The following is a 10,450-nucleotide window of genomic DNA, read 5'->3' as shown; positions in this document are numbered from 1 at the left end:
CGAGTTGGATGACCGTTCAAAACGTATTTTCCCAGTCGTTTTTCTCAGAGTTCCCAGTTGTCTTGAGCTCACTGAAGTCTGAGATTTCCCAGTTCCGAGTTTCCAGTTGTTTTGAACACAGCATAAGTCATGCTGGATTGACAGCATAGCCAATGTTGAATGTTTATCCTTTTAAGCTTGGAAAAGAGACCCTTAAACCCAGACTTGGACCACACACCCACTCCACTGAATAGCAGGCTAGTGATTGCTTTGCAATGCTTGCAGTTAGCCACTGATTCCTTCCAAACCACTCATTGTTGAATTTGCGATTTCCAACTTCTTGTGTAATGTTTATGTCAAATAGCCAATGAGCACCAATACATTTTATCTATAATTTCTCTTCATAATTTCTTGTCATATGACAAGGATTGAAAAGGATTTGCCAGTAGATTGTCGACTTGATTCATAATGATGACTGCTAGCTAAGATTTAGAAAGTATGATGTTGACATGATCAGTCCAATCAAAGCTATGGTAGATATAACGTCATTTTATCTGTGGCCAGTGACCTTGAGCCTTCTTGGATGGGCACTTTTAATGTAACTCTGGCAGCACCCAAGGGGCTTGAAATTTTGAGCTCTCCCCGTAGATTTTGTGGTGACGTAGTGTCCCCATGAGTGACAGAACACTGAGCCAATCACAGCACAACTAGAGAACATCCCTACACTCCGTATTTTCCGCTGGCTGCCCCACCATCACAGAAAGCACTGAGCTAGGCTGAAACACAATGCATTTTGGAGCTGCCTTACTCAAGAAAGCAAAAAAGAGCAGCTTTATGAACTTTCTTTTTTTTCTTGACACATATTAATGCCAAAATAACATCCAAAACAGGCAAAGAATTGTGTGTGATATATAATTTTATATATATATATATATATATAAGTAATTAATTTGCGTTTTATTGCATGACATAAGTATTTGATACATCAGAAAAGCAGAACTTAATATTTGGTACAGAAACCTTTGTTTGCAATTACAGAGATCATACGTTTCCTGTAGGTCTTGACCAGGTTTGCACACACTGCAGCAGGGATTTTGGCCCAACCCTCCATACAGACCTTCTCCAGATCCTTCAGGTTTCGGGGCTGTCGCTGGGCAATACGGACTTTCAGCTCCCTCCAAAGATTTTCTATTGGGTTCAGGTCTCGAGACTGGCTAGGCCACTCCAGGACCTTGAGATGTTTCTTACGGAGCCACTCCTTAGTTGCCCTGGCTGTGTGTTTCGGGTCATTGTCATGCTGGAAGACCCAGCCACGACCCATCTTCAATGCTCTTACTGAGGGAAGGAGTTTGTTGGCCAAGATCTCGCGATACATGGCCCCATCCATCCTCCCCTCAATACGGTGCAGTCGTCCTGTCCCCTTTGCAGAAAAGCATCCCCAAAGAATTATGTTTCCACCTCCATGCTTCACGGTTGGGATGGTGTTCTTGGGGTTGTACTCATCCTTCTTCTTCCTCCAAACACGGCGAGTGGAGTTTAGACCAAAAAGCTATATTTTTGTCTCATCAGACCACATGACCTTCTCCCATTCCTCCTCTGGATCATCCAGATGGTCATTGGCAAACTTCAGACGGGCCTGGACATGCGCTGGCTTGAACAGGGGGACCTTGCGTGCGCTGCAGGATTTCAATCCATGACGGCGTAGTGTGTTACTAATGGTTTTCTTTGAGACTGTGGTCCCAGCTCTCTTCAGGTCATTGACCAGGTCCTGCCGTGTAGTTCTGGGCTGATCCCTCACCTTTTTCATGATCATTGATGCCCCACGAGGTGAGATCTTGCATGACCGAGGGTGATTGACCGTCATCTTGAACTTCTTCCATTTTCTAATAATTGCGCCAACAGTTGTTGCCTTCTCACCAAGCTGCTTGCCTATTGTCCTGTAGCCCATCCCAGCCTTGTGCAGGTCTACAATTTTATCACTGATGTCCTTACACAGCTCGCCATTGTGGAGAGGTTGGAGTCTGTTTGATTGAGTGTGTGGACAGGTGTCTTTTATACAGGTAACGAGTTCAAAAAGGTGCAGTTAATACAGGTAATGAGTGGAGAACAGGAGGGCTTCTTAAAGAAAAACTAACAGGTCTGTGAGAGCCGGAATTCTTACTGGTTGGTAGGTGATCAAATACTTATGTCATGCAATAAAATGCAAATTAATTACTTAAAAATCATACAATGTGATTTTCTGGATTTTTGTTTTATATTCTGTCTCTCACAGTTAAAGTGTACCTATGATAAAAATTACAGACCTCTACATGCTTTGTAAGTAGGAAAACCTGCAGAATCGGCAGTGTATCAAATACTTGTTCTCCCCACTGTATATACACTACCATTTGTATATAGAAAATAGCCCTATTTGGTAAAAGACCAAGTCCATATTATGGCAAGAATTGCTCAAATAAGCAAAGAGAAACGACAGTCCATCATTACTTTAAGACATGAAGGTCAGTCAATCCGGAAAAAAATTCAAGAACTTTGAAAGTTTCTTCAAGTGCAGCCGCAAAAAACATCAAGCGCTATGATGAAACTGGCTCTCATGAGGACCGCCACAGGAATGGAAGACCCAGAGGTACCTCTGCTGCAGAGGATACGTTTATTAGAGTTACCAGCCTCAGAAATTGCAGCCCAAAAAATGCTTCACAGATTTCAAGTAATAGACAAATCTCAACATCATCTGTTTTGATGGGACTGTGTGAATCAGGCCTTCATGGTCGAATTACTGCAAAGAAACCACTACTAAAGGACACCAATAAGAAGAAGAGACCTGCTTGGGCAAAGAAACACGAGCAATGGACATTAGACCGGTGGAAATTTGTCCTTTGGTCTGGAGTCCAAATTTGAGATTTTGTGAGACACGGTGTGGGTGAACGGATGATCTCCGCATGTGTATTTCCCACCATAAAGCATGGAGGAGGAGGTGTTATGGTGTGGGGGTGCTTTGCTGGTGACACTGTCTGTGATTTATTTAGAATTCACGGCAAACTTAACCAGCATGGCTGCCACAGCATTCTGCAGCGATACACCATCCCATTTGGTTTGGGCTTAGTGGGACTATCATTTGTTTTTCAACAGGACAATGACCCAAGACACCTCCAGGCTGTGTAAGGGCTATTTTACCAAGAAGGGGAGTGATGGAGTGCTGCATCAGATGACCTGGCCTCCACAATCCCCCAACCTCAACCCAATTGAGATGGTTTGGGATGAGTCGGACGGCAGAGTGAAGGAAAAGCAGCCAACAAGTGCACAGCATATGTGGGAACTCCTTCAAGACTGTTGGAAAAGCATTCCAGGTGAAGCTGGTTGAGAGAATGCCAAGAGCGTGCAAAGCTGTCTTCAAGACAAAGGGTGGCTATTTGAAAAATCTCATATTTTGATTTGTTTAACACGTTTTTGGTTACTACATGATTCCATATGTGTTATGTCCTCTGTAGCTCAGCTGGTAGAGCACGGCGCTTGTAACGCCAAGGTAGTGGGTTCGATCCCCGGGACCACCCATACACAAAAAAATTAAAAATAATAATAATAATAATGTATGCACGCATGACTGTAAGTCGCTTTGGATAAAAGCGTCTGCTAAATGGCATATTAAATTTAAATTAAATTAATATTAAATGTCATAGTTTTGATGTCTTCACTATTATTCTACAATGTAAAAATAAAGAAAAACCCTTGAATGAGTAGATGTGTCCAAACTTTTGACTGGTACTGTGTATATATCATTTTTTAGCTAAAGAAATGGGGCCCAAATTAGGTGGGGTTCTGCCCCATCTGCCCTGAATGATAGGTTGCCACTGCCTAGAACATTACCAAAAATGTAATTAAATGTAACCATTTTTGAGCTTTTAGGAAATGTTCTGTTAAAGTTATGAAATACCAAGAAAATAACAAATATTTTGTCAAGTCCCTTAAATGTGTTGTCCATGCGCAATGCCAAGTTGGTTCCAGGGAGAACAGTTTTTGGTTCCATGTAGAACCCTTTTGGGTTCCATGTAGAATCGTCTGTGGAAAGGGTCCTACGTGGAACCTAAAAGGGTTCTACCTGGAACCAAAAAGGGTTCCTCAAAGGGTTATCCTATGGGGACAGCCAAATAAACATTTTAGGTTCTAGAAAGCACCCTTTTTTGTAAGAGTGTGGATAGAGAACTCTCACCCAGGGCAGTCCCAGACAGACTAGTTGACCCCAGTGGTGTAAACCGGCCTGTGGGCCAGTCAACCATGGCTAAGAGTGGTAAATAAACAGGTCTAATAATAAACCGGAGAGCTGTAAACACCTCTCTGTACTCTGTGGTGTCAACTCAACTCAACCTGGCCCTGCCCTGGATCACTGAAGGCTACTGTACAGCAGTGGAGGCTCCTCAGAGGAAGAAGGGGAGGACCATCCTCCTCAGTGAAAAACATAAAAAAAACTATCCTTTTTAGATAAAACTATACTAAATATAATCACGTCACCAAATAACTGATTAAAACACACTATTTTGCAAAGAAGGTCTACAGTAGCCTCAACAGCACTCTGTAGGGTAGCATCATGGTGTAGCCAGAGGACAGCTAGCTTCTGTCCTCCTCTGGGTACATTGACTTCAATAGAAAATCTAGGAGGCTCATGGTTCTCACCCCCTTCCATAGACTTACACAGTAATTATGACAACTTTCGGAGGACGTCCTCCAGCTTATCAGAGCTCTTGCAGCATGAACTGACATGTTGTCCACCCAATCAAAGGATCAGATAACTAATCTAGTACTAAAAACATAAACTACAGCTAGCTAGCACTGCAGTGCATAAAATGTGGTGAGTAGTTGACTCAAAGAGGGAGAAAGACAATAGTTGAACAGTTTTTAACAAATTCATTTCTTCCCAAATGAAGAAGCAAGAGTGAAATGGAGAGAGATTTCATCATTTTCTTTTCTCTTTCAGCAAATGCAGCTAGCTAGTTTAGCCTACTGAAACACCCTGCTCAAACAGAGGGATGCTATGTTAGCTAGGTGGCTATGACTTTCCAATACAACACTGGAACTCTTCCAAGTCAAGGTAAGCTTTTGGTGTTACTAATTTATTGCCACCAGGGCGGCTGGTGTAACTGCTTACTGGCTGTACACTAACGTTACTGCATGATTGTAGCGGATTTACTAACGCGTTAGTTACATTTTAGTCATTTAGCAGACTCTCTTATCCAGTGCGACTTAGTTATTTTTTTTTCATACTGACCCCCCGTGGGAATCGAACCCACAACCCTGGCATTGCAAGCGCCATGCTCTACCAACTGAGCTACACGGGGCTAGTTCTATTAGCTATGCTGACTATGACGTTACTTTAGCTAATATGGTGACAAGGACGTAGGCTGTGTGTAGCGGTTTGGCTTGGATTATTTTTTTTTGCCTGGTCACATACAGCTGATGTGTTGTACATTGAAGTTCACAAGCGAAGGAATACAACGTGGCTGTTATGAGAGTGAACTCTGTTTACGCGTGATCAGGGGTGTATTCATTCCTCCGATTCTGTTGAAAAACGTTTCTTAAACGGAAGCAAACAAAACGGAGATAAACGTACCTGAATTTGTCCAATATAAACTCTCGATTGCAACTGTTGGACTAATCATTACACCCTAGATCAGCTAGATGCAGGCAAGAGTGTGCAAGGCGGCATTGAAGGTCACTGTCTGTCACCTCAAATTTGTCTCGTTGTAAACTTTCATTCATAGGCTAGGTTGTCGCAACCTCATAATGGGTATAGAGAAAATTAGAGTATCATGTAGCCTAAACCTATCGCTGTTACATTGAACTAGGTTAATGGAATATGAATGAGTCATCCAATATGCTGTAATAGAAATAAGGCCATGCTCATGAAAAAAGAAATCGTCCTCATCATAAATGGCCCTGACCGCCACTGCTCTACAGTGCCTGCCACACAGTACATATGTGTGTTTGTGTTGGTGCATGTATCTCTGCAGTCACCTTTGAGATAGCAGGGTTTCATAAGGCTATTGTATTATGGGGGGTGGAGGCTGAGGGTCACATGGAAATGTTCTCTCTCTCTCTCTCTCTCTCTCTCTCTCTCTCTCTCTCTCTCTCTCTCTCTCTCTCTCTCTCTCTCTCTCTCTCTCTCTCTCTCTCTCTCTCTCTCTCTCTCTCTCTCTCTCTCTCTCTCTCTCTCTCTCAAATTTAAGCTGCTTTATTGGCATGAAAAACATTGTGTCAATATTGCCAAAGCAACAATGTATACAATTATAAACAATAACAAATTTATAATATAAGATGGTAGTAAATAATAATCAAAATTAAATACAAAAATAATAACAATAAAATGGTAACAGTCAATAGTAGAAATGTAATAAATATGGAAAATGAAACTATAACTTATAACTAAATAATGGTCATCTTCACCATTACATCAGTACTACAACTACCATCATTGAACTGCCATCATTACCATTACCACCCATACCACTACTATTTGGAATGATAAACAACAATAATAATGGTAATAGCAATAACAATAATAATAAGTAAGTTACTATTTACTATGCAGATGTTATTATTCAGTGTCCCTCAGGCTATGGCAGGCAAATACATATTTGGCTGCAAGAGGAGCCATTGCTCCTTCGCCCATGAGTATTTTTAGTTTTTCCTCTGGGTTTAATAAGTTAAAATTTTGAATAAATGTAGTCATTTCTGTGAATAATGAATCTCTGTGAGGAATATTTATCACAGTAAAGGAGAAAGTGCATCTCTGCTTCTACCTCCCCTGTCGTGCAGTGACCACGTATACGCTCCTCTTTGGGTAGCCATGTCTTTTTATGTCTGCCGGTTTCTATTGCCAATTGATGGTCACTCAGCCTGTACTTGGTAAGGATCTGTCTCTACTTCGTATCTCTGAAAGAGTAGAGACAATCAGCCAATTCATATTCTCTGTTTAGGGTCAGATAGAAATTTAGTCGGCTTTGGGATTTTGTTTCGTTTTTCCAATGTTGTAAATATGAGTCCTTTTGATTGGTTTATGATTTTGTTCATTGGAATTCTTTCTTTTGAAGCAGTGCTGGTGTCAGCTTGGTTGGTTAGGTCCAACACCAGCTGACTGAGAGGGCTCGTTTCTGGGCTCAGCTCTTGGGTTTGAAGTGCTTTAAATTGCAGACTTGAATTTGGACTTGAATTTAGATGTAGCCAAAATGTTAATGATCTTTTCTGTATTGTCATTACTACTGGAAAGCGGCCCAATTCTGCCCTACATGCATTAGTTGGTGTATTTCTCTGGACTTGTAGAATTTTCAGACAGAATTCTGCATGTAGGGCTTCAATTGGATGTTTGTCCCACATTTTAAAGTCCAGTTTATTGAGTGGCCCCCAAACCTCACTTCCGTAGAGAGCTATTGGTAGGATTACACTGTCAAATATTTTGGTCCAAATTCTAATTGGGATGTTGATTTTGAATAATTTCTTTTTTTATTGCATACAATGCTCTGCAGGCTTTTTCTTTGAGTGCATTCACTGCCATATTAAAGTTTCCCGATGCAGATATGGTCAGACCAAGGTATGTGTAATTTTAAGTGTGTTCAATTATGGTGTTGGTCAGGGTGAATTTATATTTGTGTTTCTGACCTTTTTTTTTTTTTACTGCCAGGGCCCAATTATGGCAATATTGCTCTAGAATGTTAAGGTTCTGTTGAAGACCTTCTTTGGTTGGTGATATAAGTACCAAGTCATCAGCATATACAGTGGGGAAAAAGTATTTAGTCAGCCACCAATTGTGCAAGTTCTCCCACTTAAAAAGATGAGAGAGGCCTGTAATTTTCATCATAGGTACACGTCAACTATGACAGACAAAATGAGAAAAAAATATCCAGGAAATCACATTGTAGGATTTTTAATGAATTTATTTGCAAATTATAGTGGAAAATAAGTATTTGGTCAATAACAAAAGTTTCTCAATACTTTGTTATATACCCTTTGTTGGCAATGACACAGGTCAAATGTTTTCTGTAAGTCTTCACAACGTTTTCACACACTGTTGCTGGTATTTTGGCCCATTCCTCCATGCAGATCTCCTCTAGAGCAGTGATGTTTTGGGGCTGTCGCTGGGCAACACGGACTTTCAACTCCCTCCAAATATTTTCTATGGGGTTGAGATCTGGAGACTGGCTAGGCCACTCCAGGACCTTGAAATGCTTCTTACGAAGCCACTCCTTCGTTGCCCGGGCGGTGTGTTTGGGATCATTGTCATGCTGAAAGACCCAGCCACGTTTCATCTTCAATGCCCTTGCTGATGGAAGGAGGTTTTCACTCAAAATCTCACGATACATGGCCCCATTCATTCTTTCCTTTACACGGATCAGTCGTCCTGGTCCCTTTGCAGAAAAACAGCCCTAAAGCATGATGTTTCCACCCCCCATGCTTCACAGTAGGTATGGTGTTCTTTGGATGCAACTCAGCATTCTTTGTCCTCCAAACACGACGAGTTGAGTTTTTACCAAAAAGTTCTATTTTGGTTTCATCTGACCATATGACATTCTCCCAATCCTCTTCTGGATCATCCAAATGCACTCTAGCAAACTTCAGACGGGCCTGGACATGTACTGGCTGCAGGATTTGAGTTCCTGGCGGCGTAGTGTGTTACTGATGGTAGGCTTTGTTACTTTGGTCCCAGCTCTCTGCAGGTCATTCACTAGGTCCCCCCGTGTGGTTCTGGGATTTTTGCTCACCGTTCTTGTGATCATTTTGACCCCACGGGGTGAGATCTTGCATGGAGCCCCAGATCGAGGGAGATTATCAGTGGTCTTGTATGTCTTCCATTTCCTAATAATTGCTCCCAGAGTTGATTTCTTCAAACCAAGCTGCTTACCTATTGCAGATTCAGTCTTCCCAGCCTGGTGCAGGTCTACAATTTTGTTTCTGGTGTCCTTTGACAGCTCTTTGGTCTTGGCCATAGTGGAGTTTGGAGTGTGACTGTTTGAGGTTGTGGACAGGTCTTTTATACAGATAACAAGTTCAAACAGGTGCCATTAATACAGGTAACGAGTGGAGGACAGAGGAGCCTCTTAAAAATAAGTTACAGGTCTGTGAGAGCCAGAAATCTTGCTTGTTTGTAGGTGACCAAATACTTATTTTCCACCATAATTTGCAAATAAATTAATTACAAATCCTACAATGTGATCTTCTGGAGAGAAAAAAATTCTCATTTTGTCTGTCATAGTTGACGTGTACCTATGATGAAAATTACAGGCCTCTCTCATCTTTTTAAGTGGGAGAACTTGCACAATTGGTGGCTGACTAAATACTTTTTTTCCCCACTGTAGCAGGTATTTTACCTCTGTGTCAAATAGTGTGAGTCCTGGGGCTAGAGAATGGTCCAACATGTCTGCTAATTCATTGATATAAATGTTGAAAAGATTTGGACTCAAACTGCAGCCTTGTCTCACACCTTGACGTTGTGAAAATAATTATGTTCTTTTGGTTTTGATTTTTATTGCACACTTGTTTTCTGTGTACATACATTTTATTAAGTCATACACCTTACCACCAAGCCCACTTTGGAGAATTTTGTAGAATAGTCCTTCGTGCCAAATAGAATCAAATGCTTTTTTTAAGTCAATAAAGCAAGCAAAGATTTTGTCCTCTTTTTTTTTGGTGGACGTGTTCATTAATTAGTGTATGTAAGGTGTATATATGGTCAGTAGTGCGATGGTTAGGGAGAAAGTCATTTTGACATTTACTTATTACATTTTTTTTTTTGAAGAAAGGTTTGAATTCAACATGCTACAGAAAACCTTTCCCAAGTTTCTGTTTACGCAAATTCCCCTGTAATTATTGGGGTCTGATTTGTCTCCACTTTTGTGGATAGGGGAGATGAGCCCCTGGTTCCAGACATCAGGGAAGCAGCCAGAAGTTAAAACTATGTTGAACAATTTAAGCACAGCATTTTGCAACTCAGGTGTGCTGTTTTTCAGCATTTCATTTCTTATGTTATCTAGACCACAAGCCTTCTTTGATTTTATAGATGTGAGCTTTTCATTTAGTTCTTGTTGGGTTATTTGGTAATCTAATAGATTTTGGTTGTTTTTAATGACTAATTCAAGGATGTTCAATTTTTCTTGAATTTCTAATTGGTTCTGTTGTAAGTCTTTTTGTGGGATGTTTTTGTATAGATTATCAAAATAAGTTTTCCAAATTCCTTCATCTTGTATGGCTAATTCTTGTGGCTTTGTCGTGCTTAAATTGTTCCACGTGTCCCAGAACTGATTTTGGTCAATTGCACTTTCAATTTCATCAAGTGTCTTGTTGGTATAATTCAATTTCTTGCATTTCAGTGTATGTTTATACTGTTTCAGAGTTTCCAAATATTCATAGCGTAGATCTGGGTTGTTTTGCTGCTTATGTTTTTCATTTGACATTTGTCTTAGGTGTTTTCTAATTGTTTTACATTCGTTAT

This window comes from Coregonus clupeaformis, chromosome 3 (genome assembly GCF_020615455.1).
Source record: "Coregonus clupeaformis isolate EN_2021a chromosome 3, ASM2061545v1, whole genome shotgun sequence".
NCBI classification, from domain to species: domain Eukaryota; kingdom Metazoa; phylum Chordata; class Actinopteri; order Salmoniformes; family Salmonidae; genus Coregonus; species Coregonus clupeaformis.
The sequence above is the reverse complement of the archived record's forward strand: the minus strand, read 5'-3'. Positions refer to the sequence as shown.